Here is a 27,464-nt window from a genome sequence, read left to right on the forward strand (position 1 = left end):
ATAAAACCCCATGAGACAATAAACCTATAAACACTCACCTTGCCCCAAGCATCACCTTTGCTGTAACCTACTCAGTTCTTTACCATCACTCAAACCCCCAGCAGCTGGGGGTGGGTCACATTGCCCCACTTGCAAATAGACCCCTCTCTTAATGGGGTTCTCTGCCAACCCCCTGCTTTAATAGTGGATGCCCTTGTTACACCACCAGGTAGGAGAAATAATGGCCTTTTTCTTGGGCAAGAATTACTTTTCCTGGGGAAGAGCAGCTTCTCAGCAGAAGGCAGGTTTCCAGCTGCCTGTGTTTGTATTTGTCCCAGGAGGTCGCTTTGATCACGAACCCGAAGGGCAGGCAGCTGCCAGGCCCTGCCCCTGCCCCAAAACAGCACCAGGGAAGCCAGCAGGTGGCTGTGGGTGCCAGGACACATGACTGCTGCTCCCAAAGGCCGCTCATTTCATTCTAAATAATTTTTATTGGAAGCAGATTAACAAAATGACTAATTTTCTGTTCCCTTTCTCCATGTGATGGGTCCTAAAATTGAGGGTAGGGATGATTCATGCCATGACTTCAACAGATTTCCTGACTGAAACTCAGAATTTCAAATGCTGACACTAGAAAAAAATATTTTTTTAAATTAAAAATCTCAGATCCCACAGCTTTATTTTGATTCCTGGCACTGCTGTCTCCCAGCCTCCCTGAAATTGTCAGGCTAAAGGAAGTGGAGATGAAGGAGTATTTCTGCACATGCAGGAGGATGCACCTCTTGCTCCTGCAAACTGCCATCCTGACGGCTGCTGGGACTCACAAGGGTCTGGTGACCTCCCCTGGACCTGAAATAATAGAATATTGGCCAGTCACCCTCCTCACAAAAGTGAAGACCACTCCTTATATGTAGGGCCACCTGCCATGTCCCCTATGGGGTCTCTCAGAAGCTGAGACAGCACCTTCCAGCCAAGGAGTGCAAGCACTTTGCAAGAGTCTGTCTAATATGTTTTGCCACACACAATAATAATAATTTTTAAAAAAATCAAAATCTGTTTCAGAAAAAACTCACCCATTTTGTACCCAACAGCAAGGCCTACTGCAACCCAAACACCAAAGTACCCCAAACATCTCTACCACAGCTCCTAAAAAGGACCATCTGGGACCAACAGGTTGATATGGGCAACCTGCCAGCACTAAGGCTTCACCCATTTTTCCAGGTTCACTCACCTCCCTGTGTCCACCCCCTGGCAGGGAGCTGGGTACAGGGCCAGGTGGCAGGAGAGGAGCACCACAGGGAAGGCTTCCAAGAAAGCCTAATTAAAAGTGAAAGGAATCCAGAAGATTAGCCTTTTGTATCAGGGTTTGGGCTGAGGGTAGGGTCATAAAGACTCAATAAACTGCATTAGTACTTGAGAGCAGGCTGTGATGAGCCTGCCATCCATGAAGCACCAAGGTGTCCATAGGGACTAGCAGCTTTGCATCCCTCTGGATGCAGCCCAGGAAAATGCTGGGTACTCTCAGTCATTTTATTTCTCCTTTGAACCTGACCCTCTGGCTCCTCTCCCACCCAGTGCCAGGGGGATGCTCATCCCAGCCGTGTGCAGACACCCCAGTAAAAAATCCAACCCAACACATGAGTAAGCAGCAGGTGGGGAGGGGAGGGCTGGCCTGTGCTGCCACCCTCTGTGCTGGGGCACTGGCAGGCTGGCTGTGACTCACTGCCCTGCTTCAACTGCTGCAGTGACACATCCAGCAGCTATTTAATACTTCCTCAAGGCTCTCCCTGCTCTGAGCACTGGGCCCAGCTCCTGCACCAAAGGGCAGAGATGGTACTTGCCCACCTGCTGAAACCTCTGGTGGGGCAGAAGCCTTCCTGTTACTCTGGTGACCAACACAGAGAAGATCCATAAATAACTGAAGCCTCCTGACAACACCTGCAGCAGGTTGGAGGGGATGGGACATGGTCCAGGTTTCCCTCAACACCATGAACTGTGTCCTGCTGCCTCAGGACCCTCTTTTGGAGTGACATCACCTGCCCTTGGCTGAGCTGTTACAGGGACTGAGCAGTTGTGCTGGGCTCTCCATGCCATGTCCATCCCAGGACAGAAGGCAATGCCATGGTTAGGGTTGACCGCTGGCTGGTCCAATGCTGAGCACGGATCAGCTATGGCAAGGTTTGATGCCATGGCACGTGCCAGGCTGGCAGTTCCCTTGCTGGGCAGAGATGACCATCCACATGTCTGAACAAGTTGTTGGTGCAGCACAGTCTGGCAACCACCCACGGTCACTGCCACTGCAGCTGGGAGCACCAGGCAAAGCCCCAGCCACTTGGTGCATGACCTTTCCACCATTCCAGCTTGTCCTGAGGATGCCAGCCCCAGGATCCTGAAGGAACACATCCTCTGGCCCAGTGCAAGGCAGCCAAGAGGGTCACCTACCAAAGGCAGCAGTGTTCTGTCCTTCAGCACAGGGGCCATCAGCACAGGGTGAGGCTGAGACGCTTGCAGCACAGAGCTCCAAACTGGAGCAGCAGATGGGTTACTTCATCCCAGCACAAAGAGTTGACAGGGGTTAAACAAGCTCAGAGGTGACAAACAAGTCCTACCAGAGTGGTCACAGCCCAGAGAGGCAGCTCTTCATCCTTCCACCATCACAGGGAGGGTGTGCAAGTGCTCCTCACACCCCAGGCCTAAGGAAGCCACCAGCTCTTACACAAGGCAGCCACAAGTACCCAGGAGCAAGTAAGCAGCCAGCATGGGGCTCTAATTCACACCCAAGCAGCCTATTTAGGGGTGGCCATAATAGCACCATATCCTCAATTCACCCACCATCCCCCATCCAGCTCCCTACTCTGACATGTTGTGCCTGACAGAAAGCCTTAAAAATTGGCAAATTAGCAAAATGGTAATTTAATCTGAAGGTGCACTTTTACCAGAGATGTGTGGATGGACCCAAGCCCAAACACCTCCCAAGGGCCTGCTGCCTTCCAATAGCAAGCAGCTTCTGCTGGGGGCATCCTACAGCACATAATGCACACTTGGCATCAGCAAAAGTTACATCTGTGTTTCAAGGGCTTTTTGCACTGAAGGAGATCAAAGGAAAACTATGGCTTGTGGCATTTGCATGCTTGAGAGCTAAAGCATGATTTGAGCCAGAAATCACAGACCACCACGAAAATCCTCTGTCAATCCAAGGGGGCACATGTCCCACATGAGGATCTTGCAGTCTTGCAGGAACTGCCCAAAGAGAGATTTCTGGAGGGCCATAAGCACCACACCAGCAAAACCCCATTAAGAGAAAAACAGAGGCTTAGAGATTTTCTGCTCCACTTCCTCCCAAAAATTACAGACCCATGCTAACATGCCTGGGGAGGCTGGCCAATGCTGAGCAGGGCAGGAAGAGTCAGGTACAAATCCTGCCCAGGGCTGTGACGCAGAACAAGGACAGTCCTCAGGGTGATGGCCTTTGGCAGGGATTTAGGGGAGGGAGGCTCACATCATGACTGGTGTCAAAGATACTCACTGCATGCCACCCCCACCTGCCAGGATTTCTGCTTTTCAACCCAAGCTTTTGGGCCTGCTACAGCATCAGACCCACACAGAAACAGAAGAAACACAAACAGCACTGTGAAGAAGCTGGGAGACCTTTTCTCCCTCTTAGACAAGATTAAGATTTGTGACCATGCCAAGTCAGCATTGAGAATCATATGAAAACATCTAGAATCACAGCCAGTGACATTTTAGGGATGATTACTAGTCAGTCCACCTCATAGATGAGCCACCAACCAAAAGCTCATTATAAATTAAAAGCAGCAAAAACACCCCTCCACCTACTAAACACACTCATATTACAGCGCTTCAGCCTGGAAGCGGAAGGATCATCTTTCACACCTGCATGCATTATGTTTCTCCCTTGCAGCACTAATGGCTACTGTCCATGGGGGGAGAGCTGGCAGGGCTGCCTAGGAAAAAGTCTGCCCTAAACATGAAGGTTTGCAAGGGCACCATTAGCAGCACCTGCTATTCCTGTAACCATTACCATCACCCCCAGTCCCACATGTGAAGAGTGACTTCATGGAAGCAGCTGGAAATAAATCCGTAGGTTCTTCCCAAGGGGGAGAAGCAAATTAGCAACAGTGTGTAGATTAGAGGGGAAAGAGGAAAGGCTTTTGCACTCCCATGCTCTTTTCTTTCTTGTGCAATTGAGTGCATCCTCATGCCATGCCCAGGATGGACCTAGCTTTGTCTCCAGTACAGGGGCAAGACTAGGTCTAGGTATCTTGGGGCTCTAGGCTGATCTAGATTAGGTTCATCATCTTTAGGGGATGAATCCAGCTCCTAAAAGGCAGGCTCTGAGGGGTACTTGCCCAAGCATCCACACAAACACAACCATGGCACTCATGTGGCAGCAGGTCCAGAATCCCTGCTGTGCTCATCTGCCACAGCAGTCAGTCATCAGCGAAAGCACGATGCAGTTTGTGAGTTATTGCACACAGTCCATTCCCTAAGTCGGGATTTCTCACCACGCAGAATGCAGGAGCAATCTTGAGAGGCAAGAGCCTGCTTAAGCCCGGGAAATACTCCTCCTCAGCCAAGGAAGAGAACTTCCATTCCCCCCACCTTCAAGGGCAAGACCCAACCAATGAGTCTCTCTCCCAGTGCCTCCAGAAGAGCCAGAAAGGACCCTCAAAGTGCAGCTTCCTTGAGATGCTCACCCAGTCCAGCCCAGGGGATGAGCCTTGACCCCCTATAATGCGAGCAGTGACAGGCACTCTCCCTGTCTCCTGTCAAACGAATCAAGAATTTCATCCCCATAGGAATACAGGAAAATTCAGGCTCTGCAGCTGTCCTGTAAGTAGGGCCTGGGACACAAAAAAGGCAAATACCTACAAATATTTTCCCTCCAACCTGTCTTCCAGCCTCCTTTAGAAGTGCTGGTGTCAGCCATAAGCAATCCTCTTTCCATTCCAATTCTCCTCCTACAGGAGAAGGTAATTAACAAATTAGCAAATGCACAACCAGGCATAAACCTTCCAGATTTTATTCTCCACTTCCAGAATTACTTGCATTTTCCTACCCTGCTTCAGAAAGCACCCACATGTCAAGGACACACTGCTGGCTGTCCAGAGTAGAGGATGCACAGATGAACACGCAGGTGCATGCTGTCATGGATATTCATTTATAACTTTGTAGGATTAAAAAGGATTTTAAGGACCCTTTGAAGAGAGCTGAATAGGCTCCTTTCTCTTACATGCTCAGACACAAAGACAAATAAACAAGAGATTCAGAATGAATCCTGGCTGAAACCTTTGATAAGACCCTTGGGTATTTTAGAAGTCTCTGCTTTCACACTACCTGGCACATGACTAATTAGTGGAGGTGCTATCAATCACTGCCTGAACCCACCCAGAGACAATAAGCTCTTTAAAGCAATAAAATAATGGAATATCTCTGGAGAGGCAAGTGCATCTGGGACATCCATCCAGGGGTACAAATCACAGCCCTACAACAAGTGAAGGAAATCATGGCTGTATGACCAACTAATCCCCCAAACTGTCTTGCTGGACTTTTGGCTGAAGGGGTTTTAATGCCAGCAAAGGGCTCCATCTCTTGCTCCACACATAGGTCCAGCACTTAATGACACCTGAAGGATCAAAATGGGATTGGGACATGAGCTGGGGACTGGGCCAGCACTCCTGCCTGCACAGAGTGGGAGACTCAATAAAAATACATTGTTTTTTCTGAAGCATTTAGGTGCTTAATCCTCATGCAGCTAATACTCACATGGGGTCGCTTTGGGGAAATAAGTACTTTTGATTTTCCTAGCCCAACTTTTTTAGACTCACAGTAGGTCATTACAAAGCCAAATGAACTCAAAGAGGACGATACCAAATCCAATGTCTCAGCCTAGGCAATCCTCAAACTGCATTAAGGCAGTCCAAAAAATACTTGAGAAGGAGTTTTGAGGGACAGCTAGTCCTCAGCATGCAGCATCAAAGATTCAAAGCCATGTTTCTAGCACCTCCACTCCTGGGTCCCAATGATGCTTCCCTTTCAAAGTGGGAGAGCTAATGTCCTTTTCCAACATATAATGGTGAGTTTGCAAAATTTTTAAAATACTAGAAAGAGCAATAGAAAGCTCTTTAAAAAACCAACAAAAACACTTAACTACAGGAATCCTTTATGCACAAACATCTATGCTGTGTCTCAGCTTTTTTTCCCCACTGATGGTGGACAAGTGGGAGTACCTTGGATCACATATGACGTGGTGCAGCCTTGTGCCCAGGCTGGGTTAGCCCTGGGAAAGCCTCACAGACCCACTCCTTTGGGATGGGACCCCAAGGACTTGACAAGTTGCCCTGAGAAAGTCCCATCCCAAAGGAATCAGGGCAGGGAGAGGAGGAGGGAGAGGTGACCTCAGAGCAAGCCTGAGAAACACCTAACTTTCTACAGGCACAAACCATCAAGCAAAGACCCGGGCACACTGGTCAAGAGTCCAGGGAGACCACGAGCTGCTCTCTGACAATTAAGCTGTTCCTCAGAGAAGAGTGTGTTTGTTTGTGCTGCAGGAACCAGCCCGCACCAATCACAACATGCAAAGAGGTCCACCCAGCATTCCCACCACAAGTACGTTTGGCTCTTAGCAGAAAGGAGTGCTGACACCTCCAAACATTGCCAGAACTTGGAAAAGAAAATAAAAATTGGCAAGTGAAAACAGCAACCACAAAGCCTCCAAAAAAACCAACACAACCCATCTTTATTCTTATGAAGAGATGCCTATGGTGTTTATCCAACCTGCTGCACTCCACCAGCTGCCTCAGGCAAGCATCCAGAGGCAGAGACCAGCTCCCTGCTGCACACACATTTCCTGGGGAGAGCATTGTTCACAGAAGGAATCTTTAAACCAGCAAGTGCTCTCCCTGTCAGACAGCTTCACAACACCATCTGGGTGACAATGGTTTACCCGGGCTGGCAGGAATAACAGGGAGCAAAGGGGAGGCTGCCACTCACTGGGCTTCCCTGACAGCACAGTTACTCTCCTGCAGGATGCTCTAGGTGCCTCCAAAGTCCCCACTGTGCTCAGGAGTGCAATGCTAGGTCTAATACCACAAGGACATCCATGGGAGGCTCTGGACCCCAAAGGGCTGTTGAGAGCACTGTGACACTGTCATACAGGAGGCACCTGAGAGGACACAGGAAGGGTTGAGCATGAGGCTTCAGAGATTAAGACTTCCAGCAGGTTCTGTGAACTGAAGCAGGGTTAGGAAGTAGCAACAAAAGAAGCCTTCATGGCAATTCAAGAAGCCTTCATGCAATTATCCTGGAGTTTCCACCTATGTGTTTCGTTAAGAAGTGTTTCAGGTTATTTCCCCCCCTCCCCGTGCCCTCCCTCCTTTTTTTTTTTTTTAAGCAACAAGTTATTCTAGATGACTAGCCTGGGGCAGCTGGAAGCACCCCAACCCTCAAGAAAGTGCTGACTCCAGCCCATAAAAAGCCAGACAATCAGCCACTTTTAGGAGCTCCTGAACTTGGCATCTGAAAAATGGAAGGACATAAAAATGTTAGCAGTCCTTTGCAATAACAGGATTCTGTTAAAAACCTTCAGTGGGGCCAAGCTTAAGCTTTAATTTGAATACACAGATTTGCAAGGGCACAGACAAGCTGGAACAGATGGAAGAACATCCTTTAAAAAGATGTTCTTGAAAACAATGCATACACACAGAGCTGACACCCAAAGTGTCCCTCATGCCTTTATTTAAACTTGGGCACAGAGCAACCCATTGTCAAACAGCACCTGGATTTCTCCCTAGCTCACCACAGCACCCAACCTTGCATGACTCCAGAAAATACTCTGCTCTGAAGCCTTGGCACACACATCACTGCCTCCCAGCCAGGAAGGATTAACTCTTTGTCTGGAACTGCTCCCAAAGCATTCCCTCCCTAGCACATGGAGAAACAACAGAACATGGGCGTAGGTCAATTCTGTGCCACCACTGGAGGTTTTTCCTACTGAAGATGACATGAACAAGACAGGACAGAGAGATGCTGAAAACCATGAAAAGGACGATCCAGTGTGGACCATGCAGATGCACTTGAGCAATATTTCCTTGCAGCACGTGGTGACAGTGAAAACAACCACAGGACACATCTCCACTGTGGAGGTGGACAGCACACATATGTTGCCAGATTAGTGCTCAGGTCTGCCTCTTTAAGACCTGGATAAAACTAATTTCCATGTCCCTCTCACACTCATTTGCAAAGAGTTTTATATGTTAGAGCAACTGGCATGCCCTTGCAGGGAAATAGTGCAGGACCCTGGGAACTGCAGTGCTCAAGCTGTGAGTGCTGGGCACCCACAGGTGCTGCAAGCAGCACTCCCTGGCCTCACAACTTTGTACAACACGGTGGAAGAAGGGCTTCAGGAAGATGTGCGCACTTGTGGCAGCTTCTGGATTTCCATGCCATTTCTTTCGAGAAGGCATGGGGAAGCCAGCAGAGATATGTGGAGAGGGAGTCCAGGCATCGTGCTCAGGCTCCCCCAGCAGATAACCGGGATGTGGGAGGATTCCTGGCATTCCCAACGGCATCAACAGAAGGTAAGAACATCCCCCCTTCCCCACAGCCCCTTCCTGAGAAGACACCACCGGCACTGCCTGATAAGGAAAACAAGCAGCGTTTGGAAGACGCTTCCCACTCCTGCCCACTGCAGATACAGCATGTGCTTACGGTTTGCTCTCGCCTCCCTAGGAAGGGCTGCAATTCCTGCCTGCTCCCCGCAGCGCTGCCCCTCGAGGTGAGCTGACAGGTGTGTGCAGCACTGCTGCCCCACGCCGGCAGCCGTCCGGCCCCGCCATCTGACAGCGGCGCTCTGCCATTCGTGCTCCCACACGCCGCCGGGGCCCGGTGCCTGCCCGGCAAGTCCCGGCAGAGCGCGGCCCGGGCCCTCCCCGTTAGCACCGGCATCCCGGGGAGCTGGCCCCGGCTCACGGCGAGGAGCCCCCACAGCTCCCGTCTCGCCTCTTGTGACCATTTCTCACGAGTTTCCGCCTGATTTCTCCTGAAACAGCCATCCCAAGGGGAGTGCCATGGGCTGTGCCTGAGGCAGCCACTCGGAGTGAGAGGCGCACGGCAGTGACCCTTTCTTTTGTACAATACCCTTGAACCCACGTTTGGGATTTTAACCTGCAATTACAAAGTGCTGTTGCAGGGCAGGAAAAAAAAGCCAGGAGAGGAGCTCGGTGTCCCGTTCCCCCCTCCTCCTCCCCGCAGCAGGCCACAAGTGGAGTTACGAAACAACCTGCCAACCTGCCGGCAGAGTTCACGGAAGGCATCAGAAGTATGCGGCTGGAGCCTGGCTCTTATCGAGGAATTTAACCCCTCTCCCCGGGGAGACGGAGACGTCTCTGAAGGGGGAAAGGACGGGCGGTTTTGCCCCACGGATGCGAGGGGAGGAGGCTCCTGGCACGGCCATCTGAGACCTCCACGCCGCCTCGGCTCCTCCGCTGGGGGCTCTGGGCAGCGTTTGCAACGCCGGCGGGGCCGAGGAGCCGCTCCTGCCAGCGGGGCCCGGCTGCACCGAGCTGGTGGCCGGAGCTGCTGGGAGTGCCTCGGGCAGGCGGGAGGCAAAGCCACCCGGTGGCTCGACCGACCGGGACACGACAGGGGCGGCACCGGGCAGGTGGCAGCGGGGCTCGGGGTCTCGCCAGTGCCGAACGCCGCTCCCCGTCCCCGCAGCCCGGGCTCTCCTTACGGGATCCGGGGTTACTGCGGCGCCCTGCCCCAAGCCAGCTGCTCGCCGCCCCTGCCCCACTTCGCAGCCCCGTGGGGCTGTCCCCTCCCCCGCGGGTGAGGCCCCGGCTGCCCCGGGGACGGCGCTCTTCACGGACACCCGGGGCCAGCGGCCCCGCCTCAGCCGCAGCCCCCCTGCTCGGGGCCGCGCCCGGTGCTGCAAAGCAGCGGCAGCCCCGGCCCCGCCGCGTCCGTGCGCACTCACCTGCCGCCGGCCCGGCCACGGCCACGGCTCCGGCTCCGGCTCCGGCTGTGGCTCCTCTCCTGGGCGGCGGCAGCGGCGGCCGCTCCGCTCCCGTCCGCTCCGCAGAGCGGAGCCGCGCCGGCCCCAGCGCCGCCCTCAGCGCCCCGCCCCGCCGGCCCCGCCCCGCCAGGTGAGCGCCGCCCCCGCCAGGTGAGCCCCGCCCCACACACGGAACTCCCCCGCATCACCTCGGCTGTTTAAAAAAAAAGTCTGAAATTCTCCTTTAAAAAAAGTCTGAAATTCTACTTACAAAAAAAAAGAAAGAAAATCTTAAATTCTTTTAAAACCTCCCCCAACAACCTTAAAATCTTCTCTTTAAAAATGTCATAAAATCTCTCTTAAAAAATAGATTAAAATTCTCCTTTTAAAATAAACCCTTAAATTCTCCTTCTTATTTTTTAAGAACTCATAAATTCTACATTTTTCCCCTGAAGTCTTACACTCTCCAATAAAAATAAAACTCTTTAAAAAAACTTTTAAAAAGTATTGAATTCTCCTTTTATTTAGAAAGGTTATTAATTTATATTTTGAAAAATCTGAAAACATTATCATGCTTTTTAAAAGAAGACTTAAAATCTCCTTTCCTAAAAAGAAACCAAGCAAAACCACCCTGTACTTCTCTATCCCTGACTCCTGGCTCTCTGGGGCCGTAGGGGCAGGCTCATTCCCGTCTGGAAGTGCTCAGCCTGTCCACAGCAGGGCCCAGACCTCCACCTGCCCCAGCAGGTCCCTGGGTAGAGCAGAGAAAACAACTCCTTTTCAGAGAGAAGAGCTTGCCCTGGTGCACGAGGAGGGTGCAGCCCTCGAGCCCTGTGCCCTTCAGCCAGCCGGGGGCTCAGAACGCCCTAAACCCGCAGAGAGATGACAGCAGGGAGACAGGTTCAGCCGGTTTTGGAAGAAGCAGGTGTCTGCTGCCATGCTGGAGGCTTTGAAAACTTCTCACCTCCTCTCTCCAGCTTTTCCCATCCTATCTCTCAAAAAACCCACCTGAAAGCTACCCCCCAACCCTGCACGCCAGTGTCCTTCCTCCATGGTCCCCCAAGCAATGGGGATGGCTGTGATGGCATCAGAATCCCATCCTCAAGGTCTCTACTGGTGAAGGTGCTCCAACAAGGCCAGGGCTGGTGCAACCCCAGTGCCAGACACACAGTTACCTTTATATTTCTTTATCCAGAATGTCTTGTAAAATGTCCCACTACTCACGAGAAAGGATAACCCACCCATCAGGCCCTGGATCCCGAGGTGACTGCTCCAAAACAGATCTCAGGTTTGCTGCTCCACCACAAAATGTGTGCCAATTTTAACTTATGGTCAGAAAAATCCCCATCTCATGCAGGCCTCATGATATCTTTGTCTAGGATTTATGATATCTTTAACTACTCCCTTCTCCACATGGAAGCTGCTGGGATTAGGAGGTGATGCAACACACAAGTCCGTAGCTGTCACTCGGCAGCTTTAATTGGATTTTTAAATGAAGTTTTCTGTTGTTCTGACATATTCCTCATAATTAGGATCTCCTAAAATCAGATAGTACATCTGGTGCTCCGTAACACAGGCCATGCCCTGGAGACCTTACAGCACAGGAGGAACAAAGATCTATAAAAGAAAACAACAAAGGCTGTTCTCAGGAGATACATATCTTATTTAATAGGTTGGACAGTCTTCTGAGATCCCAATCAGATGCAAGCTGAGCAGAGGCTCATTTGCCACTAGCAAGGATGGTTGCCTTTCTTTTAAGAAAAGATTTTGAGTTTTACATCTTTCTACCTTAAGTAGGTTGTGAAAAGATCTGAAATCTCTTTTCACTTGTAAAATTATTACTGTGAAAAATAAATAAACTGACTCTGTCCCGCTGTCTGCATGGTCCCTTGATTCCTCATCCTATGAGAAGTTCTCCACACCTTCCATCAATTAAGATGGATAAAAATGTCCAATGTTTAGTTTCACACTGGTGAGTTTGCCAGACTGGCTCATGGACCATCTTCTCTGTCTCAGATTTATTTAAAGCTCTTGTGGTGCTGAGGCCATGTTCAGGGACTGACCAGGAATAGTGACAGAGCTGATTTCTGGGTTTGTGCCCACTGGTTCCATGCTGGGATTGCTACAGGTGTATCTTAGAGTTTTGAAAAGTCATGTCCTCATTGTACACTGAGCAGCCAGGCTGCTTTAGGGAGGAGAACAATGCTGTCTCAGCATCCTGAGCAGTTGAATCATCACCAAGCAGGTCCTTTGGTCTCTCCAGCAGCAGATGAGATAGTAATCCTATCTGAGTTTCCCCAAAGAAGATGATGCTGTCTCACTGCTGAGCTCAGGAGCACAAGTGTCCTGGTTCTGAGGCTTCTTAAGGTACAGAATATGTTTGCACAAAACCCCCTCCTGAGTACAAACCTACTGTGGGTGAGCAGCAGGTCACCACCTATAGCCTCTCCTAGCAGAGCACATCTTTCCTGGGACAGCCACCCGAGCCCAGCAGTGTTAGTCTGTGCTACAGTCCATGGTCAGTGTGGGGCTTGAGAGGAAAATGGGAATTCGAGGCACCTGAATCTGCAGAGCTGTTGGGTTTTGGCTTTTGGCACAAACCCAAAACCCTTTGAGCTGTGGTTGGGAGGGAAAAGAAGAGGAAAGTTTCATTTTCAGGCCTGTTTCTAAAAGGAAAGAGTGGGAAGCCAGATTTTCAGAGGTGCCCCACATCTCCTGCTCCCCTCAGGAGCTGGAGGTGGTCAGCATCATGGCTGTCAAATCTTCCTGCCTGCTTTCCTCTCCTTCTCCCTTTGCCATGGACCCCTTGAGGCACACCTTGGGAGTGTGCCTCCAGATCCTGCAAGCCTCAGGAAATTTGTCAGTCACTATCCTTTCCTGACACAGCTACAACATTTCATGTGCCTCAGAGAAATTACCCAGTGCATCTCTTGCCTCACTGAGCACACAGAAGGGCACATTTTCCCCACAACATGAGCTTCCCTCTCAAATAAAGACAATTGCCCCCAAAATCCCAGCATTTCCAGGAAAGCCCTGGCACCAGGAGAGAAAAGTTGCCAATACCAGAGGGCATGTTGACTTTCTCTTCCAGCAGACACCTTCTACTTCAAAAGCTGTAATCCAAGGCTAGAAATGAGGACCTCTCTCTCAACAATATGTATAAATAACACAGATAATTACATCTATAAAAATATTTATATACATATGTATATATATACACACAAGAGTACTGCCTTCTGCTGCTCAACATACATTTGTAGCAGTGTTACAAAGTGCCCATTGATCCTTGCAGTACTTTTAGGCCTTTTGGAGTGTTTGGAGGGTCTTAAGTTTTTCCAGGTTTCTTTGGAAGATTTTGAACTCACTATATATTTTCTGGCAAGGGTTTTATTTTGTGACCATACACTGTTTTAGTGAGAGACAGAAGATGCTGCCTGAAGTGTAACAAAAGGGCTTCTCTGGAAGAATTTTTTCCTCTGTTTCTAGGACAACAAGAGACATAAGAAAGAAAAGATTCTGCAGCATCACAGGAAAGCCAAATTGAGGCTTGGCACTGCAGAGCCCTGCAGCTGACAGCCAGGGTACTACAGAGTGCATCCCCTCATTTCCACCCACAATCCTGCCTGGGCCCGGGCTCGCAGGAAGGAGAGACCTCGGTCTGGTGGATAGATGAGCTGTTGTGCTTCAAGGGCAGGCCTTCTGGCCTCTGAAACGGGATGTATTTCCTGCCCTCCTACTTTATTCAGTATTCCTTCTGCTTCTGCAACAAGCCTGGAAAAGCTGCTGGGCACTTGGTCTCCTGTGGCTGCAAGGAATGGGGATGGTCAGGAGCAGCCTGCAGGATTGCAGTCCAGATCAGTAAACCTTTTGGCTACACTAGTCTGGGGTCTTTGGATTGCCCTGTGTAGGCACATAGCCCTTTCCCAAAAGCACTGACAGTCCCTGCAAGGTCTGCACATGCCTCTCGGCTTTCCACACCTCTGGTGGTGGGAGCTGTGAAGGGAGACCTGCAAAGGGTCTCATGACAAGTGGCGCCCAGCACACTCACAGTACAAGATGAATATAAAACCCATGATAAAGTCAGAGCCAAAAATTCCAGATCTCTACGTCCTCCAGAAGTCTGCATTGCCTGGTCTTTGCTAGAATGGCTCTTGCAAAAGGTCCAGAAATGCAAAATCTTCCTTTAAAGTGGAAGTGAATAACTCACAATGAGGAGGAGGGCTCTTACATGTCGCTTTTGGAATAAAAAGTAGGAAAAAAAATGTGATCTAGTTAGGTTGGAGCTCCTGCATTCCCATTCAGCAACCCCAGGGGAGAGCACGGCTAGATCATTACAACTTCATTGCCATTCCCCACTTCAAACAGTAAGTTGAGCTGTGTGACATTGGGAGCAGGGGAGGAAAAAACAGCTGAAACAATGGTGGATGGAAGTGAGGGAGAGAAAATGGATGGGAGAAACAGAAAGGGGAAAAGGCAACAGTATCAGGAGAAGAAAAGATGCCCAGGGCACATCCTGCAAGGTTTTGTTTCCCGTCCAGGTGCTGGGCAGAAGACCTGCTTTTCACCTAGGAAATAGCCTCATTAATTATGGCTGTTGAGTATGGGAATGCAGCAGCTCTTTGCCATTCTGCTGCTCGGGTAGCCTGTGACCCGAGCCGTTCAGGTTTCCCAAGCATTTAGCAGTGTGGTCATGCTAATTTAGTTCGGTTTTTCAAAGGCTTGTGGGGAAAAGTCCTCTTCTTCCCAGAGGCATTGAAAGTTTTGACCTCCTGACCCTCCCTTTTACTAGGAGGTTCAAAAGCAGCATTGCAGCTGTTAAAGTTTTTCTTCATGCCTCAGTGATTCTCTGAAGGGAGACCAAGCTGGTGTTTATCTAGGCTTGACCTCTCTTCTTTGAGCCTGGAGATGTCTCTTTCGTTCAGTGCTACAGGCAGGGCAATGCTGGAAACCTCCCTGCCTTGCCATTCACTCCCTCCCTGCTGCAAACCCTCCAGTGCCCATTACTAATCCATCCCCTGCCAGGAGCTGGGGTTCCCGGCACTGATCCCATTTGTCCATCACACTGCAGATTCATTTACATTTAATCCACCATGACTTGTCTATGAAACACGACCCTCCTCCTGCTCTGATGCTGGAACCCATTTGGCTTCCAAAAGTCAACTGCTGGTTTCAGGGGGAGGAAAAAATCCCCCTTCCCAACAGGCTGGCCTGGCATGGACCTTTGGTGTCTCATCCTTCCCTCCACTGCCAAGGCTCATTATTTGCAGGGGACATCCTCCCCCTAATGTACATCTTTGCCACCACATCTAGGGTGACAGGCTCCTCAAGGGCCAAGATCCATCAAGGCACTTGAGCACAGGTTTAACGTTAAGCATCTTGTTTCAGGATACCGCTCATTTCCCTTAGGTGAGACATTGGAGAGAGATGGCCTGATTTGTAACTGTTCTATCCTGGATATTTACTCACAGCAGCCCGATTTTCAAGCCAGGACAGGGCGGCTTCTGCTTTAGCACAGGTCTCACCAGCTCATCTCAGTGCTGAAGCATTAGGTTAGGATGCAAAGTGAGGTGAGAGAAGGCAGGAGAAGAAACATCTCTGAACTTCTAGTCCCTGGAGCTGTGGGATTAACCACATTCACACCGACAGATTAGGTTCATTAACGTAGTCATTAAAAAAAGGGAGAGTCCTACTGTGAATAATGGCAGGTGCTTCACACACTGGCAGGTGCCTGGTCCCTGTGGTGGAGGCTTGAAGGTGATGAGATAGTGATGAGTGTGAGACATCTCCAAGGCAAGAGCAACACTCACCCTTCCTACACCTCTCCTGCCATCTGAAAATGGTGGCAAGCACGGGAATGTGCATGGATGAAGGACTGAGCTACCTTGGATCGTTCCCCCAGTGCCCACATGTCAGAGCACTCTGCTGAAAGGTGCTTCTGGTCAAAGCTGGGATAGGCGCTTGTGCTCTGGGCTCCGGCACCCCTGCTCAGTTATTATCTCTTTAGGTGAGCTCAGCTTCTTGAGCTGCAAAATTGGGATAATGTTTACTTTGCTTCCAGGGGTGTGGAGGAATAATTAATTAATGTTTATGAAATGCTTTCAGATCCCTGAACAAGAGGGGTGAGATAAGCAGAAAGGGTTCATGAGGTAGGTAGGAAGCGTTACGATGAATTATTGCGATTCAAAGGTAAATTACTGTTATTGCTGCCTAATAAGCAGACACAGCCATTAGCCTCCGACAATCTGATTTCTAACTCTGTTAGCTCCTTTTCCCCTCCTTCCCAACAAAAAAGTGGTTTCATCTTTGCTACTCATGCCCAGTTGAAGTTGTCTATAATAACCTGATAAACCATTTGAGGCTGACCCTAGTGCTTGTGGATGAGACCTGAAGCAGGACAGCTCACACCACTGCCATGAGCTTCTCACCTCTGACAGCATCTGGGGGAGGCAGACCACTTTTCCTTTTCAATGGGGAGCATCCCCAGACCAGTCTCCCATCCAGCTTCAAGCAGCAAACTTGCTGTGTGAGCTCCAAAGCTTGTGGCAGGTCAGGAAGTGAGGGTGATGTGATCCCACCACTCACAATTACCACCCCTCAAGTGAGCTGGGAAATGTCCTTGTGCCTGCCCCTAGCCCAGCCTTTGCTTAGAAAGGCTGAAATCCCAGGAAGGGTCTTGCACTGGTGATGGGTAGGGGGCACAGTGACACGGTGGGCAAGCACACGGGAGCTTGGAACTGCTCTAAGCTGAGCTGCAAACAGTCCTTAGGCACTTTGGCCATCTTTGCCTGGAAACCAAAGCAAACCTGACCTGTTTTAAAGCAGTGTGAGTAATGTGAATCCCGGGCTGGTGTGAGCAGGTTTTTCTGGTTCTTGCTCCAGCTATTCCCCCTCCTTCCTTGCCTGGGCTCCCACTTTCGAGCTGGGAGGGCACCTGAGCCTGGCACAGCTTCCACCCTTTAGGACACCTTTTCTTGCTCTCTACCTGTGCCATTCCCATTGGCCCCTAATTGCTTTTCCAACATCATGCCTTAGAAGCCACCTGCCAGGTTGTGCTCTCAGAATCCCCCCATTACACAGCCAGCCCCACATTTCAGCCTCACAGCCCCCTCACAGCACCAGCACTGGAGGTTCTCTCCCACGCCTCGCTTTGCTGGTGCCAGGTGTCAGAGCAGAGCACAGTCTTGCACCAGCTCTGTGCCTTGCTGGTACCCAAGTGGAGACCTCGGGCAGAAATAAGGAGAGTCCCAAGCCTGGATTGCTTTTGGTACTGACTTGGACATACAAGGCCACCTCTACACATAAGCTCGTAAAGTATAAGCAAGCTTTCTTGTTTCTAATTGTCCTTTTAGACTCAAAACCTTTCTTTTTAAATTTTTTTCCCTGCCAGGAAGACCAGAGTTATGTATGAAGACCCCAGTTCAGTAAGATAATTACCCCTGAGCTGGAACACAACACTGAAGACTTAACCCCCTGCAGGATTTAAGCCTGAGTTTCAGCCCTGTTGAGTCAAAGGTCTTTGGAGAACAGGATTGAAGGCCTAAAATTATTCCAGTTCCTCTGTGCCTCCCTGGAAATCCCAGTCTGGCGGGAAAGCAGCTGTCTCTTTTAAAAGTACAATGAAGGTAACAATAGTTATTCTTAGTTGATCAAGTCCTAACTGGGTCCTATATGCGCCTGAAACACACAAATAATACCTAAACAAAGAAGAACAGAGATTTGTTTGTTTGTTTTCACCTTTCACAAAATTTTGCAGTCTTTATTTTAATTTTAAAGATAAATTGCTATCATCTTCAAGGGACTGATTTCTTATTAGCTATTGATTTTACATGAAGATGTTTTTTGTGAGGATATTTATCTGCTCTCCACGTCCAGAGTAGGATAGGCAACGTCAACTGGAATTTGTTTGGGGAGATAAATAGAAAATAGATTTTATAACCTACTCTGCTAAGAATAAATAGTGCCCAATACTCTACAAAGTATCATTTGACTCAGGTTTTCCTAGTAACTACATAAATCATGCAAAGTCGCTTTTCCATTTGTATGTTAGTGGCATGCCTGAAACAGAAATATCATCCAACAGATGCACATTCAGCATGTATCTTCCTTTCTATTGGAAAGTCAGTAAATTGGCTTTTGCTTCCATAATGCTGAGCTCTTGGCAATTTGTGAGCATGGCCCTACTCAGCACACAGCAGGCAGCTCTAATAACAGGCGACCTAAGCAAAATGGAGGATTTAGACTGCCCTTGCTCACTGAGATCTTCCACCTCTTAATAGTCAATATTTGCCTTCAGGCTGTGGGTTACTTAAAGAAGCCAGGCCAGCCCTGTACCAGTGAGGCTTTGGAAAGGGCTGCTCATCTCCTGCAGGGTCTGTGAGCCAGCACAGCCCAAAACACACACAGCAACCCCGAGGGGGACATGTCACAGCACACGTAGTTCCCTCCAAACAGCACTCAGGCAAGTCCTGTTTCCCTACCAAGCATCCCCCTTTTCCCCCCAGCCATGGGAAATATGCCTGGCTGCCATTCAGAGTGGGAAACAACTGAAAAGCCAGAAACTTTAGACGGGATGAAGCCTGGATTGTGTCGCCCTCAACAAGTGGGAGTTTTAGAAAACACCACCTTTGTGAAACCAGAGAGAGAAAACAACACAGAGCCTGGCACGGGCAATGAAATATGTATGTACCTAGGACCTCATCCAGCCCTCTCCCGCCACTGCACCTCTCAGCTTTGCATTTAAGGGGCACTGGATCTCATCCAAAAACGATGCAGGGGAACAAATGTAGCCCTGGCAACCCCACCGAGGGCAGGGAGGAACAAAGAGGACCCCCGGGCTGAATTTGTTTCTATTTTTAATCCTTATCTTTACCCATCACCCCCATGCATGGAAAGAGGCTTCTCAGCTGTATAGATTTGCATTGCTATGGGAGTTTGAAGTGATAAAACATTTGGCCTGCCTATTCAGAAGCAATTAGTGATTCAAAGCAGCCTGAGACATCTTAAAGGGGCCTGGTTGTCCAAGAGACAGGTGCTCTGAGCTGACTTCAGGGGAAAACAAAGTTTTTAGACAAAAAGAAGTCACTGGCTGCTTGAAAATACAATTCCTTCAAGACTTAGTAATGAAAAATAAATATTGCACAGAAAATTCCAGATTAGGCTGGTAAAATCTGGGAGGAGGTAGGGAGATAGGCCTGATTTACAGTGCTGGTAGAAGTAATGTTTGTGTATCTGTTGAACATATATAATTGATATTTTTATGTTACGGGTTTCCCCTCCACCACCATGACTAATGCAGGCAGAGCCATCTCCTACTAAGGCTGCCATCCCAGCATCCCTGTCCCAACAGCATCAGCATCAGGACAGAATTTCTCACCCATATCTCCTACCAAGAGAGGAGGTATTTTTTTTGAGCATTGCTGCCCTTAGACCTTTACATCCACCTCAGCAAAAGGGCAGCTTACCAGCCTTTAATTTGACTGCAGTCACTAGCACACCCTGCCACTGTTGCAGGGCAAACTGAGGAAAGGAATGAGACCTTCAGCACAGCCCATGCTGTTACAGGCCCTGTCAGGATGAGAAGCCCTGGAAAGGCAGCATGGGGATGACTAGCTTTCAAGGGCCCTGGGAAAAGCTGGGAAAACCCATGCTAAGGGCAAGATTACCCATGCAGAGACATCAGGGCACGACAAGTTGGTATACAAATGTCCAATGCAGAGAAGAATGCATTCACTCTCCCCCTGAAAGAGTTGTCCTGTGGTGTCCTCCCCATGCAGCTCTTTTTCTCCCTTTATCACCAGGAGACAGAGTTTCCTGCAACAGGCAACTGAGAGCAAATTGAGGCTTTTGTTTTATGCTGTGGAGGCTCCAGTTTCTCTCCATCCCCATGCTATCGAGTTATGCTGACACAACCACTAAATTGCTGGGTTCAGGAGAAAAAAGGGAGGAGGAAGAGATCTCTAACTTCCATCCGGAGGCGTCTTCTCCTCCCCGCTGTACTGTGTACAGCACCTGGACTCCCTGCAAAACCATCCCAGTCAGCCAAAGTCGTTCCCACTACACGTGCCACGTTGCCTGGGGGCTGCTGCTGGGGCTTTGCCAGGCAGAGAACAGCACAAGAAGACTGCAGGAAAGGCTAGGGCTGAGTTAAATCTGAAAGCATTTCTTCCAGAGAGCACTTGAAAGCTAACAGGCCAGGGGGCCACAGCTGGCAGGGGATGCATTTTAAACTGCTTTTTAATCTGAGAGCAGATATCTCCCTCACCATCTCTAACATCTGTCTGGCAAGCTGCATGGGTGGGGGCAATAATCTCCCAGGCTGTTACATGCAGACTAACTAAGGGGGAAGCCAGGCAGCAGATACATTCAGCAGCTCTCAGGGGCTTCCAAGGCAAAGCACTGGTTATAAGCAGGTGCTGCTCAGCCCCAACAAGTGATGGAGGAGCACCCAGGTGGTGCAGATATGTCCCTTTTCCCATAGTACTGCAGGAATCAAATGCTCCTTGGGGAAAAAAATACCCTGCCCTACATGCAGCTCTGCAGGGCTTAGAGAGCATGTCGGCCACTCAGCTCCAGGGCTGGCTTAGGGGGGCTCAACATGAGTCTCCTGCTGAGATCAGGGCCTGCAGCACACACTCACACACACACAGGGACATCTCAACCCCAGCAGCTTTCAGGCTGGAGAGCAGTAATAAAAGGAGAGACAAAAAATACCTCTTCCTATTTCCCAGTCAGGAAACAAAACTCCCAGATGCAGCTTAAATGTAAAATAAACATCATGTAGATATCAACCTGCATCTTCAGGCACTTATATGTCCTCATGCAGCTGATCCCAACTGGACTGATTTTTGCCCAAGCTACAAAGCATCAAAGGCAGAGGTGTGAGTTGCAATCACTTTTCTGGCTCCCAGGCTGTTAAACCTGCACTTCCCTGATCACAAAGAAATCACTTGGCAAAAACAAGGGGTCAGACCTGAAAACCTATTCCAGGTGATCTTCAGAGCATGCTACACCTGCAAGACTAACCTAGATTTAGGGCAAGATCATAAGCACAAGTGAAATGCAAAAAGCAGCAGTAAGGAGGGAACCACAGGTATTGTGGAAGAGGCCCAAGACATCTGCCTGGGGCCTAGCCTGGAAGGTCTATCGGCCCTCATGGCATCTGCTGTGTTTCTTGTCTCCTCAACAGTAGCTGTTTGTGTGGATATCTCACTTTTCTTAGCACATACACATGCACCATCAGGTTTGAACTCCCACTGCTGCAAAGACATGCTAGAGATGTGACCCTGAAATGCTATAAAGGTTCAGAAAGCAAAGTGCACTCACAATTTACTTATTAAATCTTAAACCTTGGGGCTGTGCTGCTTTTTGAGTTGGCAAACTGGTGTGGGACAAAGAGACTACTAAAATGCCAGAGGTTATCCCCCGAATCAGGTGTCAGAGAAGACAATGGCAGCTACAGGAAGGACTTTCCTGGATCTCATAGGACCCTCAAAACCATATAGCAACCACCTGGAAAAATGCACCAGACAAGCATGAGGAGGTAGAGCAGGACCAGTGGTCCTGAAGGCCATCTCCAACCCACTGCTGGTACCACACTTAACCCCTTCCTGCCAAAGGAAATTTCCACCCACCCTGGTTCACTTGTGTGACAAGCTTTTCCTCCCCCACCTCCGCTCAGGTGTGACTTTATCAGCTGTTTTTCAGCCAAGAGGATGCTTCACACCAAAGGGATCCAGAGACAAGCCTTGTAATTAGGACACGGGTGCCACCCACCAGATAACCCCTCCTCCTTTCCCATTTAGCCTGGGAAACGTATAGCTGGAATTGTTTATATTGCCCATACAACTTAGCATTTGTGCATTCTGCTTTCTGTCGTCAGAGCACTTCAGCAGGTGTTTTGCAAGCTTCTTCCCAACTCCCATATGACAAAGGATTTGGACAGGGGATGGAAGGGGATCAGGGAAAAGGAAAGCTAAACAATTTGCCCCAGAGCAGAAAGAGCTGGCAGTAGATCCAGGATCAACACTCAGCAGTTCCTGCCTCTGAATCTGATGCTCTGATCTTTGCTGGTACCTCACTACCTCAGGTTCAAAGCTGGTATTGTGGAGCCTCTCTGGTACTTCTTGGTACCAGAGAGCAGGTTTCAAGGGATTTCCTTTAGGTCACTCCCACTGGACTGAGTGGTCCTGCACCAACAATTAAACTATGTAATTTCAAACATCTGGCAGTGGTTTGCAAACCCATGGTCAGCACATGTTTCCCTTGAGAGCGCCACATGTAAGAGAAGGAAAGGATTCCTCCATTCACCCAAGCTGCTGTTGGACTGGTTAAAGCAGGCAGTGGTGGACTGACAGCTTGCACTCCCCTCTTCATTGTGCCTGCACTACTCTTGGTGCAGAGAGTAGGACTTGATCAAGGACTGTCCAGCTCTAGAAAATCCCCAGGGGAGAAAATGTTTGATTTTTTTTTTCTGCCAGACCAATGCCTCTGCATCAAGCAGTTGGAGAAATGTTTGGGCCAACAAAGAAGAAGGTGGAGCAGCGAGTGCTTGGATCAGGCTGCAGAATGAGAACAGCTTAAACTCCTTTTCCCATTGCTAACCGTAACAATAGAGTAGCTCCAGGCATGTCAATGGAGCTTCAGCAGTCTGGACCAGCATTATCATTTCTATCATGCTGTACCTGGATATATCTGGTCCAATTGCCCAAAATTCTTGATATATTGATAACCCTGCCACAGCTTTATTGAAGGCACTTCTGACTCACTAAGTCCCTTAAATCATTGCTGGACCAAGAGCAGCCCCTCTCCTGGGAGGTTCTGGGTCCACAAACTACTTATTTTCTCCCAATCAGTGGAACAGTCTTGTAATGGAGTTTATTTTGCTGGTTTTGCTGCAATCTTTCTCTCTTGCTACAGAGGGAGAGGAAAGCTCCTTAACACAGAGACACACTCCCCATCTTTGTCTTTTAATCAGGAGGCAAAATCAAAAGGTTCTAGCAGATAAAGAGAGCTTTCTTGGTCCCAAGAAAGCTCTCTGGGGTGAGGTGAGAGCACCACTGTCAGATCCTTTGCTCTATCAATCCCCTTGCCTCTGCCTAAACCTGCCATTTGCTCTATTCCTGTCATTGTGTGTCAAGGCTCTGCCCCTTGCTTTGCTTCAACCCTCCCAGATCTAAAATAGACGTGAGGCATACAGCATCTTTCCCAAAGCCCTCCAGGACCTGCTGATGAATACTCAAGAAGCATTAGAGGACTCCAGTGTCACCATCACTTTGAGGATTACTCCTTTCTGGAGTAGGAGAGGCTGGCAATTACAGGGATCAAGTCTCCAACCCTCTGCTTCATGAGAAGGGAGGGCAAAGCAATTTTGGCTTCTCCACTGCTGGGTATGCAGGGCAAACAAACACAAAGTGCCAAGGCTGGAGACCGCAGGCGCTGGGGAGCCTGCAGCAGCACTGCAGACAGCCTCAAACTCTGGGGCTAGGTGAGGACTACCAAATCCACATACATGCAGGCTGAGTAATGTCCTGAGGAGCCCAAACATACATGGAAATGGCTGGGACTTGAGAAATCTTGCCCGAGGGCCAACAGGGCTCTAGCAAGTGACCACACCAACTTATGTAGATCCCACATTCATTAAAAGTAAAATTACTATCTCCCTTTAATAACATTATTAATGATGTCTGCTGTCCTAGGAACCAGGATTGCTTGGACCTCACATCTATGGAGGAAATCTGAGCTTATGCTGAAGCCTTCTGGTGAGTGAGCTTTGCCAGGGTCCCTCTGTTACCAAGCCTCTCTGGTGTTTAACTGAGGTTTGGTCTATGCCAGGCCTTCCCAGGTCAGTCAGTGAGTATGTCTGTCTTTCCTTCCCTCAAAACCCATTTTCACAACGCTTGACGGTGCCCTCAAGCAGAGCATCTCTACTTCTCAACAGTGTTTAAATGGTATGAAGAGAAGGAAGGGGCACAGACTTGACAGGCACACAGGTCCTGTCTTTTCTTTAAGATGGCAACAGGAAAGGAAACAGACAAAGCATTATTTTTCTTGGTGAGGAGAAGGGATAATTTCCTGTTCATGATTCATCGCAGTCATGTGGAGACAATGACAGTTCTTTATCCTCCTCACAGCTTTGTCTTTAAAACACCACTCATGCCAGCACACCTCTCCAGGTAAGGTGCAATTACCTGGGAGTTCACTGGCTCATCACTAGCAATTATCCAACTGCCCTGTGTCCCATCAACCCACCCTAATCACTACAGCCCTATAACTCATAGCTCCTACAGTAAATACCATCATTAAACCTCTGGGAGTGAATTTACTATCAGCCATGGAGTGATTGCTTGCTGGGGTCACTGCAAACATGCAAACTGAACAGAAGGATTGTTATAAAATACAATCCCACTCAAATAAAAGCAGACGCTATTAGCAGGCAACAGGCACTGTGTATTCCATAAAATACCAGGAAAGATAAGTTATTTAATGACTGACATGTTATCTAATCTGGGAAAGTCCTGCCTCACTGGAGCTAATGTTCCCAGTTCATAAACTGCCTCAGCTCAATTGTTGGGGAGATACAAAGTGAGTTGAATTTGTTCCTGTTTATGGCCTGCAAGGTGTGGGTATGTTTTCCCCTCTCTTGGGTTTCAGACTGACATTACTGTTCATGGGTTTAATAAAGCCTGAACAATGTACTGGCCTTAACCCTTCAGAGAAACAAGTCTTATTTGAACTAATTGGAGCAGGGAGAGCTGTTGGTTCAAGTAGGAACATCATCCAGTCCCAAGCTGCTCAATTTAAAAACATGATTGTCAAAAAAAATAATTAAAATACCCAGTTTGTTTAATTCACCTTTAGTGAATTTTCATGTTTATTTGTTTTTAGGTTCCTCTAGGTCAAACCTCTTCTTACAACATGAGACAGATGTTTTTTCTTGGCTTTCATTTAGATACAAACAGCATCACTGATTCTCACAGATCTAGTAACTGGGTTTTCTAGGCAGAGCCTCTACTGCTGTAAGCCCACCACTCCAAGATTGTAAACTTTGGCAACATTTCAGTATGCAGGATATTTTTTTAAAAAACTGATAACTTGTGCTAAACAGAGAAAAATTATGTATGTAACAACATACATCCTTTCCCTCTCTCTAATCCCCCCACAGCCCTGGGACAAGCTGACTGTGCTAATCTCACCCCTCCAGGTCATCAGTGTGAATCCAGGTCAGCAATAACATGCTGCCAGCAGAACACTCCCTGCTCATTTTGTGATGTCCCTCTGCCTTTCCTCAGCACGCCACTGGCACGCTGAGGAACTGCTCTTCTACTATGAGCATGATACTAGGAGAGACCTCCAAGTCTCATCACGCCTTTAGGTCTGTGGGAAAGAATTGTTCAGGCAGGCCTCAGCCCTGTGCTCTAATAAACACAAGCTGTGCTCCAAAAGGTCCTGGTATTGCTATCCCTCTTCATGCCCCACTTGCAGCAGCAAGACCTGAGTCGTGGTGCTGCTTTTCAACGTGCGCCACTGAATCCATGCAGGACACCAGCCCTTCCACAAGCTCACCCCCTGCTACTGAGCCAGGAAGCTCCTCCGGGATGGCTGTTACCCTGTGGAGGTGATTTCTCAACTTGGACAGCTTGGATGTGCCCTGTCATTAATGGCTGGCACATCTTTTCACAGGTATGTCTCTGCTAGTTTTGACAGGTGCAGAATAGGCTGTGCTGAGTGCTGCCTCCCCGTGCTGGCAAACATCCTCCCCCAGCCAGCTCCTCACATCTCTGCTCACATCTTCCAGGTGCAGGAAAAAGCCTTTTCTTTACAGCATAGCCCTGTAGTGCCCTTTGCTTTCCTGCACAGGGCTGAGCCCTGAGGCGCCCTTCCCTCCTCACCCCCAAGCTCCAGAGGGCCTGGCTGCAGGAGGGTTACGCTGGGGCAAGAGCAGAGCAGCACTCTATCAGCAGGAAAAGCTGCTTCATTTCAGTGTAAAGCCATCTTCTTCTAGCACATCTCAGAGCCCCGGCTGCCCTGCAGGGCATTTGTGAGTTTGATTAATCAGGAGAACCCAAAACTAGCCAGAATCACTTGTTCCTCTTGGGGCAGGAGAGCTGACCACACAACTGTGGGAAGGCCCCTTGACTCCCCGGTCCCTGCGCAGCTTTTCCCCAGGCATCCCTCTCGCAAACCCCACTGCACGGTCACTTTCAAGGCCCCCAAACACCGGTGATTTCCCCATCCTTTCTCCCAGCTGAGACCAGCTTCGCTGCCGTGTCTGTGCGGAGCACAGGTGCCGCTGAGCAGCCGTGCGGAGTCCCTGCCGGCGGCCGCCGACACCCACGGGGCTGGAACTCATCCCGGCTCCCGGCTCCGGGCTGGGGCACGGCCCGAGGGCGCCCAGGGTACCTGCAGGAGGGCCGGGGCCCTGCGCGCTGCTCCTCGCCGCGATGCCGTCCCTTCCCAGCACCCGCCGTGCTCCCGGAGCCGAGTGGGGACGGGAAAGTCTGGCTCCTCTGCTTCTCGTTGCCAGGACACCTTGGCGTTCAAACCTGAGCTGGGACCAATCAGCCCCGGGGCTGGGGAGCACCAGCCCCACGTCATCCACTGCCGGCGTTGATTTGAGCGAAAAAGCGTGACAGCGGTCACAGCGCCCGTGGGGAGCTGCCTTTGTGCGGGTGGGCTCTGCCCCCACCCCTGCCGTTCACTGGAAGCCTCTTCTGTCGGGCTGCGGAAAACAAAAGAGACGTGGGGAAGGGAAGGGAAAAGAGCACTTCTCCCCAGCTGCCAGAACTGTGTTTGCAAGCCTGGGTTCTTCTGCATGTCCTCTTTCTCCACGTCCCAGCTCCAGCCCCTGTCCCGGTGGTCACCTTACCAGGGAGAGCCTCCCGGTGGTTACCTTACCGGGAGCGATGGCACTTCCCCAGCCAGTACCGGCAGTGCGCTCCTTGTGCCCCGGCGCCGCTTCCACCTGCCTGGCTCTGCCCCAGACGGCGCAGCGTGGGTGCGGGCCCGCAGACCCGCGGCTCCATGGATGCTTTCTGGCCTGGCTGCAGTGCCAGGGGCATTTTTTTCTCCCAGCCAGCCCCTGCAAGATGTTTTTTATGGAGCCCAGAACTGGAGCCTTAAGCCCCTTATGAGCACAGGGGACTCAGGTGCACAATGCAAACAGTCCATTTTGTTAGGGAAACTTTCCTGTCTGACCATTCAGGAAGCACTCAGGCCATCACACTCCCAAACAGTCAGACAGGAGTTTCCTTAACACCTTGGTGCTGGCTTCTCTGCTCACACACGTGCAGCTGCTGCCAAGGTGCACACCTGAGTGAAAGATGCAGTCATCACCTTGTTTCCTGTGGCGCTGGAGGTGGGAACTGGTGCATCTTGGCTCCCCACAGCCAGAGAGGGTTCTTCCCAACCTGCCAGGCTCCTTCCCAAGGTACAGGAGCCTGGGTAGATTCTGAAGAGAGATCTCCCCATCACC

At 49.8% G+C, this 27,464-nt stretch overlaps 1 protein-coding gene across 6 annotated transcripts in view; it reads right to left on the minus strand.

Annotated features, from left to right (window-relative positions):
• RASSF7 (Ras association domain family member 7) overlaps positions 1 to 26,495 on the minus strand; it is a 33,555-nt gene extending 7,060 nt beyond the window's left edge. For 4 of the 6 annotated variants that reach the window (XM_030949433.1, XM_030949435.1, XM_030949432.1 and 1 more), the window contains exon 1: positions 26,393 to 26,495. The gene's annotated coding sequence lies outside the window, so the exon portion shown is untranslated. Of the gene's footprint in view, positions 1 to 9,976; positions 10,109 to 26,392 lie in introns of those variants that run through there. The other 2 variants (XM_030949434.1, XM_030949429.1) reach the window with 1 other exon arrangement.
• Positions 26,496 to 27,464: the final 969 nt, after the last annotated feature.

This window comes from Camarhynchus parvulus, chromosome 5 (assembly GCF_901933205.1).
Source record: "Camarhynchus parvulus chromosome 5, STF_HiC, whole genome shotgun sequence".
Taxonomy (NCBI): domain Eukaryota; kingdom Metazoa; phylum Chordata; class Aves; order Passeriformes; family Thraupidae; genus Camarhynchus; species Camarhynchus parvulus.